Here is a 9,068-nt window from a genome sequence, read left to right as displayed (position 1 = left end):
AAGTAGCACTGCCACCATTTTGGAACTGGGCGGAGCATGCTCAGAAGTGACTTTTGATGCTGCTCTGCCCAGTTCCAAAATGGCCGCCGCACCAGAAGTTGCGCTGCAGCCATTTTGGAACTGGGCAGAGCAGCATCAAAAGTTGCTTCTGAGCATGCTCCGCCCAGTTCCAAAATGGCCACCGCGCCAGAATAAACCGGAGAAAAACAAAAAAAATCGTTTTTTTGGCTGGGAACAGCTGGAAAAACGGGGGTTTCCCAGGGAATATGGGAGACTTGGCAGCTATGAGCATTACCCATTTGCATTACTTGTGTGTCCCTGATACAGATGTGAAATTTTCAAAATCTTCTTGGTGCTACTTTTGCCTTCCTCAAAATTCCTCCGAAGTTTCATCCAAGCAGGAACCTCAAAATCTGTTATGACATTTCTCTGTAGGTGAAATTTAGTAGCAACACTGCAATGTAATGAAAGAAAAATTGATCACCTTATGATTCTTTGGAGACCACAACCTGTGTGTCAGTCGTCAATCGTTAAACCGAAGGAATGTCTCTGTGCCATCTGCTTTCAAAGCTCCTCCTGTGGCTTTCTGGTAGAGTTGCATATTTTAACCCAGAGCGCAGTTTCAAGAGTAAAAGCCACAAAGAGCAGAAGTCAGCAGTTCCCCTCTACACAATTTTCTCAACACCTGTTGCTGCTACACCTAAGCTCCTGCGACAAAACTGGGCCACTGGAATTTGCTGCAAGGAAAGGGGGGGGGGGGCTAAATACATCTTGCACCTTCAGCAGACTCTTAAAAGTTCTGGCCTTGGCACTTCATGTCCTATTTCCCTCACACTACCTCACAGCCTAAATATTTAAATACAATATTATTGCAAGAGGCTATATACAGAGCTGGCTGGAAATGACTGGGGGATGGAATCAAAATCATTTCCCTTACCTCAAAGTGAGCAGTTTAGAGCAATCCTTTTTTATGTGTGTGTTTTGGAGGGGAAGGATTTGTTTCAGAAGGAAAAGAAAAGGAGTTGAAACAAGATGGTGGCTGCCATTTTGTTTTGATGCTTTTTAGGAAAATAAAAATGACCACCACAGTGAAATTGCTACCACCTTTGTGAAATTGCTACTCACTGGGGCCACCATTAAAGTGGACATCAGTTGACTATCCAGGGGAGGGGGAACCCACACCTTGTTACAGAGTGTGTAAATCTTCACTTCTTCAGCACAAAGGTTTGAATGGGCCTTGTAAGTGCCTTTCACACAAGCATGGAATTGTATGCTTGGAAGGGATCCTGAGGATTATCTAAGACCAACCCCTTGCAATGCAGGGATTGGAGCTAAAGAATCCTTGACAGGTGGCCATTCAAACTCTGTTTAACACTCTCCAATAAAAGAGAGCCCACCATCTTCTAAGGTAGTCTGTTTCAGTTGTGTGGGATGTGCAACACATAGCAGTCAAATACAACGTTCCTAGAATGGACGTGCTTTGTACCAGCCAGGAGAAAACTTCCTGTTTCCTCCTGAGCTGGGACAAACTTCCTCTGCATGTGACTAGATGTGGGTGTGGCCTAATCTGGGTAGGGGAGCATATGTTCCTCTTTTGCTCCTTCTTCTCCATTTTGTTTTTCTACGTGTTAACACTATGTGTTGGGACTAACTCCCTTATGGGATAGTTCCACATGTTTATACTATATACTTTTGTAACCTAAGTCTGCCTTCAGGGATCCAGCTGTGAACTGAATGAATGTGAGTAAATTACTTTTATATAGACTTTAATAAGATTGTCATGTCTATTCTTTTTAAGAGGGACAAGAAGGGATCTTACCAGGAATCTTATAGAGAGAGGCTCAGACGAGCCTGCAACAAGCAAACCGCTGTGCGTTTAAAGGGAAATGTCTAAACTCTGCTAAGATATATAACTTTCTAACACAAGTTAGGAAGGATATCGTTAAACAATATATCCTTTCCTGCCTCCCTGAACATTCCCAAAAGTTGCAGAGCTTTGTGCTAAATCAGGTCTCCTTGCAAGAACTCCACAATCCAACAAGCTAAGTAAGGAAAGCAAAATAAGCTTTGAGAAAGATAAAGTGATAAAGATAAAAGCCAAACTGTATTAATAAATGAACATAATGGAAAAGTAATAGAACTGATCAGATGAGGAATATGAAAGTCTTGGAGGGGTGAAAATCACACTGGGTAGAATTCAGTATCACACTAAAGTGTCAGCTTGCCAAATGGGAAAAAAAACTTCTCTCTCCTCCCCTTTCAGCCTGTTCAGGGGTAGGCTTTCATCTTTTAAAATTCAGCGGCCCCCTGTGCAAGGCCAAAATCCGGTGCTCCCTGCCTCTCAATTCGCTATGTCATAGTTACAACACCCTGCCAGTATGAAACACTTCCCGCACCGGCAGCCAGAACACTTTCTTGCCTTGCTAAAAATGCAGAGAACATGTCTGTCAGGGCCAGAGATGGCAGGACTAGTTTCTGCAGTACTCACGGAGCTTGTGGACAAGCATTTATGTAACTAATCCTATTACCCAAAAGTGCTGGGCTGTGGCCAAACCTTTTCTATCATTAAAATTCAGCACCACTGCTGGAACGCAAAGGCAGGCCCTGGGAAACATATGGAATAGAGATGAAAGGCAAGCAGTGATAAAAGAGATTTCTGTTGGTATCCCTCTCCCTTTCCCCCACTTTGCACATAATGTGTTGGTGGGGGAGGGAAGTTGTCAGATTTTCATGCCATTTTTTTTAAAAAAATATGCAAACTAAGTCACAAATGCAAAAAATAAAATGTGTAGGATTTGCCTGGGCGGGATATAATTAATTTCAGGAGAGAGTGCAGATGCTTATCCGGCAGATATTGTTCAGGAACAGCAAACTGCACGCCATTGTGTATTTGTGATTTGAACCCTTGTTTTTCAATCCCTGCACAGGATCAGGCCCGAACAGGTCATTCTGCAAACAATGAATGATTTGCCTCTCACGTTATTGGGTACTCAAGAAACTGTTATCATCATTACATAGCCCAATAATTTCATGTGTTCTGAGTTACTGGAATATTGATTTTAATCAGTAGGATTAATAGATGAATTTGTTAAAAAGAAAGAGACTTAACTCTTTAAAAAAAAATCTGCTAAAGACTGGCAGCCCTGAAATTATGTTTAGTGTGAAAACTTCATCTAGTCCACTGAGCTATTATGCTGCTCAGAGATAGAGCATCTGTCTTGCATGCAGCCATCCCTATTTCAACCCCCCAACATCTTCAGGTGTAGAGCTGGAAAAATTCTCCTGTCTGATATCCTGGACAGCTGCTGCCAGTCAGTATAGAACAGAGAGGGGACCCCCACCTCCCATCCCAGCATGTGGGGCTAATTAAGCCCATCAAACACCCCCATTTGGCTTGCAAGGCCATTTCAACCAAAATATGCTCATCTGCTCTACACCTAACATCATATATGACATCAGATGTGGGGCAGATAAAAAAAAAAGACTCATCTGCAAAAGGCTTTGTAGGCACCATCAACCAGCAGTCTGGCTGATCACAAGGCCCAACAATCAGCTGATTGTCGGGTCTCAAGCAGCCCCTTGCAAACAGCTACCATGTGGAATGCTTTGCAGAGAGCTCTGCAAAACCCATTGGGAGGGATGGTCACCTGATCTTGTTGGTATGTCAGATGATGGACAGGTGAGAGACTCCATCTTCCTCTGTTCCATAAGGGCTGGGAGAGTTTCCAAGAGCCACTCTCTAACATAGAAGCATCTTCCTGCTAGTTGGCCTTGGACAATATCTGGGCAAAAGATTAATGGCGTATATAGATTGACATGTTTGGGATGGAGTTATAATTTTCTGCTAGTCTGAATCAACCCTTATGTGGTCAGCAAGCTTAATATAAATCATTCTCAAAAGCGTCTCTTTAAATGAATGGCCATCTGGCGGGGTTGGGAGGGGGAAAACATTCGTTTTCCCTTTGCTCTTTTCACAGACATCTTCTCAAGAAGCTTTGCTTTGTCTTGAACAAATGGAATGTTGCACCGGCAAAGCCTTTTGAGGCTGAAACATCCGAAACGCAACGTCAAACAAATCCCCCCTGTGGCCCTGGGCTCATTGAGGGATGACATTTCTGTCCTTTCCATGTCTCTATATAAAACGATAGCAGTTCACTTCACATGGCGCAATGCTAGCAAATCTCAGCGCCAGTGTGAAGGAAACCAATCCCCCGGCTCCTAGTTTGTCTTCAGCCCAGGTCTCCATTCTGACATATCCCCCCCCCCGTGTCTTTACAAGTGTTGCTTCCTTGGCCATTGTACTGTTTTAAAAGAAAAGGGGGGAAAGGAAAAGAAAGAATCGTTCTGTGAGCAAGAGAATAAAACTAGCTGTAGAGGTGGACAGCTACTGAAGGCAGGGATAATGTGAAACCAGGAGCCAACTGAGGGGTTGCTTCAGATGACATGTTTATTGAGCATTCATTCCAATTTGCTTGCAGAAAGCTTAAGCAAAGGTTAGCCTTAGGCCCCATTTGCACTGTACACTTAAAGCAATATCATAGCAGAGCCATAGTTTTCCACACAGAGCTGTAGTTTGTTAAGGGTGCTGTGAATTGTTAGGAGCTCCCTAGTCACCTCACCATAATTGAGAGTGGTTTAACAGTCAGTACCTCATCTCAGGGAACTCTGTGAATGGAAGCCCTTTGAGAGGAATATGGCTTCAGTCAACTAAGCCAAGACTAGTGGATCTTATTCTGGGGTTAATCCCTGAATAAATGGGTGTTCTGGGGGAGTGGCAGGGGAGGGACTTGGCAGGGGTGTCATAAGCTCCTAACTCCATTTAGCTTATTCATGCGATCTAAGAACCTGGAGGAACTTCAGCTGGCAAAAAGGTGGTGTGAACCACATACCCTTTGGGGCAACCTTCCAAGGGATGTGTGCTAGTGGTGAGCAGAGCCAGAGGGCAGGGAAGGACAATAGAAGCCATTTGGGGATTGTAAGGGGGAGGGCTTATAGGGAACAGCCCCCCCCCAATCAGGTCGAGTTCCTCTCAGAGCAGTAAGTCCAGTAGCGGATCAGATTACAGGAGTCAGGAGGCAGGAAGCAGGAAGCAGAGAGGGAGGGACAAGGCTCTAGCAGCGTCAAAGAGCCTCAACACCGAGTAGAGAGGGAGGCAGCTGGGGAGGAAATGATGGGAGAGCAGTCAGAAGGACGCCCCCCCCCCATAGGACGAGAGGGAGGTGCTTTGGGGTTCTCAAGCTGTTATGTTGGGTGCAAAACAGAAAGAAGCCATTGCGAGGTTCTGACTCAAACTAAACAGACATGTTTTCCACACTCTTTGCACTGTAAATAGAATGCACAATAAAAGACACCTTAAAGCAGGGGTTCCCAAACTAAGGCCCGGGGACCGGATGCGGCCCAATTGCCTTCTAAATCTGGCCCACGGACGGTCAGCATGTTTTTACATGAGTAGAATGTGTCCTTTTATTTAAAATGCATCTCTGGGTTATTTGTGAGGCCTGCCTGGTGCCTTTACATGAGTAGAATGTGTCCTATTTAAAATGGGAGGGTTATTTTTGGGGCATAGGGATTTGTTCATATTTTTTCCAAAATATAGTCTGGCCCCCCACAAGGTCTGAGGGACAGTGGACCGGCCCCCTGCTGAAGAAGTTTGCTGACCCCTGCCTTAAAGACAAGCAGGTGTGGAGCATTGTTACTCAAGAGTAGCCGCAAGAACCTCTGACAGGGATAGTAGGCAGTATATAAATCATTCAAATAACAACAGCAGTGACTGAAGTTGTACAGTAAGGTACATTCCAGAAGTTTCTACAAACACCCGCATTTCTCCACTATCCATCTAGGTAAGCAAGAGGCATGATCACCGTTCAAAGACACATTAAATCCAGGCAAAAGAGCAGGACCAGTGAAGGATGTGGACTGAGGAGGGAGTGTAGCCTGGGGGAAGATCCATAGGGCCAGATAGAGAAAACTGGAGGGCCACATTCAGCCTGAGGTTCTACAGAATTTACCTGAGCTTGAACCTTAGGCATTCAACATGCAAAGCATCAGCTTGCCCTGAGCTGTGATCTGCCCCCAGTGCGGGTGGTGCTGTGGTCTAAACCACTGAGCCTCTTGAGCTTGCTGATCAGAAGTTCAGCAGTTCAAATCCCCATGACCGGGTGAGCTCCCATTGCTCTGTCCCAACTCCTGCCAACCTAGCAGTTCGAAAGCACGCCAGTGCATGTAGATAAATAGGTACCACTCTGGTGGGAAGATAAACGGCATTTCTGTGCACTCTGGTTTTTGTCACAGTGTCTCGTTGTGCCAGAAGCAATTTAGTCATGCTGGCCACATGACCCGGAAAGCAGGTTGTTGGGCAAATGCTGGCTCCCTTGGTCTGAAAGCGAGATGAGCGCCACAACCCCATAGTCGCCTTTGACTGAACTTAACTGCCCCCAGGGGCCCTTTACCTTTTATTTTTTACATGCTCACATCCACTTATGTGTGTTTTATTCCAAATTGATTTCAGTGGGACGCAAGCACATATAGATGTGCTCTGGATGGTGGCCACTATGTGTGCCACTTGTGTCGTGCATTACCAGAGATGGAACCGTGCACACACTTTACATTTCTGTTCTTGACTTTGCACACACTTCATTCTCTTGACATCCTGTTTCTAAGCACACAATGCAAAAGCAACTTCCACCGTAATCGATGTGTTTTACTTTCATGCAGTGTGCCTAAGATCAGGGAGCTGGGGTTAATATGAATGGATAGAATTGCAGGAGAGCATAAAATGAGCCTTGGCATGATTCACTGGACATCTGCTTTGATAGCATGGGTCATGTAAATGAACTTCATCGATTCTCACACACCAGTTGTTGGGAGTTTTACAGGAATCCAGCATTTGCCATTAAAGCTTATATGATTTATTTACTGCCACGCTTTTTGCCGAAAATGCAATGTCTGAGATAATGAGATTTTCTAGTGTTTATTGTAAGGAGTGCATTAAAAAAAAAACCCCTCTTGCAATATATCGTGTGGTGTAATGTAATGTGTTATTGTTTAAGAGTTTTTAGAATTAAAACATGTCTTCACCAGCAGTATTTCCCAGGACGCACCAAGCAGATGCAGTGCTATCCCTGAAGAGTGTCCCACTTCCAGATTTGTTACAAGGAAAGCTAGTGCAGGGGCCATGCTAATCTTCTCTGTATCGTTCCAATTTTAGTATATGTGCTGCCGAAGCGAGCACAAGTGGAGAACAACGGAAGTGCCAACGGTAGAAGACTGGAGAGAGAAGTTGATAGAATATTCAGAGCTAGCGAGGTTAACGGGGAGAATCAGAGATCAAAAACAACAAAAGTTCCAAAAAGAATGGGAAAAATTTATAACTTATAGGAAAGATTATTGTAAAATTTAAGTAAAGAAAAACCAAGGAAAAAAAAAACAAAAGGGAAAAAGGGAAAACTAGTAGATGGCTATTACAAAATGCAACAAGAGGGCATGTAACCAGGACGTAAGCGTATAGTTAAGAAACTAAAAGGAAAAGGGTATCTGGTAAAACATATAATGGGACGAAATTAATCGGACGGAAATAAAACCGAAAGAGAGAGAGGAGGAAGTCGAGTTGGGGAAGGTGGGGTGAAGAGAAAAACATAGAGCAAGAAGAAAAATGCAATAACTTGAGATATAAACCCAGGTTGACAATATGTATAAAATGATAATTTTATATGAGAAATGTAAATTGTAAATGGATACCTGTGGGATATTTTCTTTTTTTTACTTTTGTGATTGGTACAGCTTTTTCTTTCTTTTTATGTGATCCATTATTGTATACAGTTGTAAAATCAATAAAAAAATAATATGAAAAAAAAATACAAGGAAAGCTAGCGCCTCATTAAAAAGATACTGACTTTCTCACCATATTTCTTGCAATTTCTGGAAAGGCATGGAGAAGAATAGTGCTCCTGTATTGCACAAAGAGGTCCCAGGACTTCGATGCGTGGCATCTTTTGGTTTTGTTTCCTAAAGATCTTCATAATCAGGGCTAGCAAAGTCCTCCGCCTATGTTCATGGAGAACTACTTTTAGTCAGAGAACACACAGGCACCACTGGACTAGAAGAATCAGCTGTAGGACAAACTCATAGGTACCCTCAGCATCATTTGAGCTTGGAAATCATCATGTTCTCATCCAACATCAGGCCAGTGGCATCAGAAGACTTGGGCCACCTTGGAAGAGCCTTTGACAGAAGAAGAAGAAGAAGAAGAAGAAGAAGAAGAAGAAGAAGAAGAAGAAGAAGAAGAAGAAGAAGAAGAAGAGTTTGAATTCGATATCCCATTTTATCACTACCCTAAGGAGTCTCAAAGCAGCAAATATTCTCCTTTCCCTTCCTCCCCCACAACAAACACTCTGTGAGGTGAGTGAGGTTGAGAGACTTCAGAAAAGTGTGACTAGCCCAAGGTCACCCAGCAGCTGCATGTGGAGGAGCGGAGACGCGAACCCGGTTCCCCAGATTATGAGTCTACCGCTCTTAACCACTACACCACACTGACTTAGCTCTTTCTCATGTTAGCATTGTCCTGCCTAGAAACCCCAAAAATACTGGTAGGAACAAAAGCAGTAGCATAGGCTGGTGCTGATGGGAGTTGCAGTCCAATAGCATCTGGAGGGCCACAGGTTACCTACTCGTAGTAGAAAAGGAACGACAGTTCAAAAGAGGATTCTTGTTTGCCTTTGACTCTTGCCACATGAAAAGCTCCTATGAATATTCAACCCAGACTTGGTTCACACAAAGATTTGAATTTTGGCATTGTCTGAAAACTGAACACATCAAAGTGGACTGATAAGATGGTTTGACATTATCATATGCACGAGCAACATATTTTGACAATATTATATGTGCAAGAGAACCACAGGTTGCAGTTGCTTCTGCACCCTAAAGGCATCATCAGAATGGGCCTTATGTAAAAAGCCAGCAACAACATCCCTATTTTTTCAGGCAACAAACATCAATCCATTTAGTCTGGACCATTTTCACTGCAGACTCAATGAAGCATTTGGGGCTTTTTACAGTTTATGAAAAAGCCG

The 9,068-nt window shown here is 43.7% G+C and overlaps 1 non-coding gene across 1 annotated transcript; it reads right to left on the bottom strand.

The window, feature by feature from the left end:
- Positions 1 to 7,124: 7,124 nt before the first annotated feature.
- LOC132592091 (U6 spliceosomal RNA) lies at positions 7,125 to 7,231 on the bottom strand. Its single transcript, XR_009557534.1, has one exon. It is a non-coding gene; the product is annotated as a U6 spliceosomal RNA (small nuclear RNA).
- Between the last annotated feature and the right edge of the window lie 1,837 nt (positions 7,232 to 9,068).

Source organism: Zootoca vivipara, chromosome 4 (assembly GCF_963506605.1).
Source record: "Zootoca vivipara chromosome 4, rZooViv1.1, whole genome shotgun sequence".
Taxonomy (NCBI): domain Eukaryota; kingdom Metazoa; phylum Chordata; class Lepidosauria; order Squamata; family Lacertidae; genus Zootoca; species Zootoca vivipara.
Note: the sequence above shows the minus strand (reverse complement) of the source record. Positions and strands in the feature narration are given on the sequence as shown.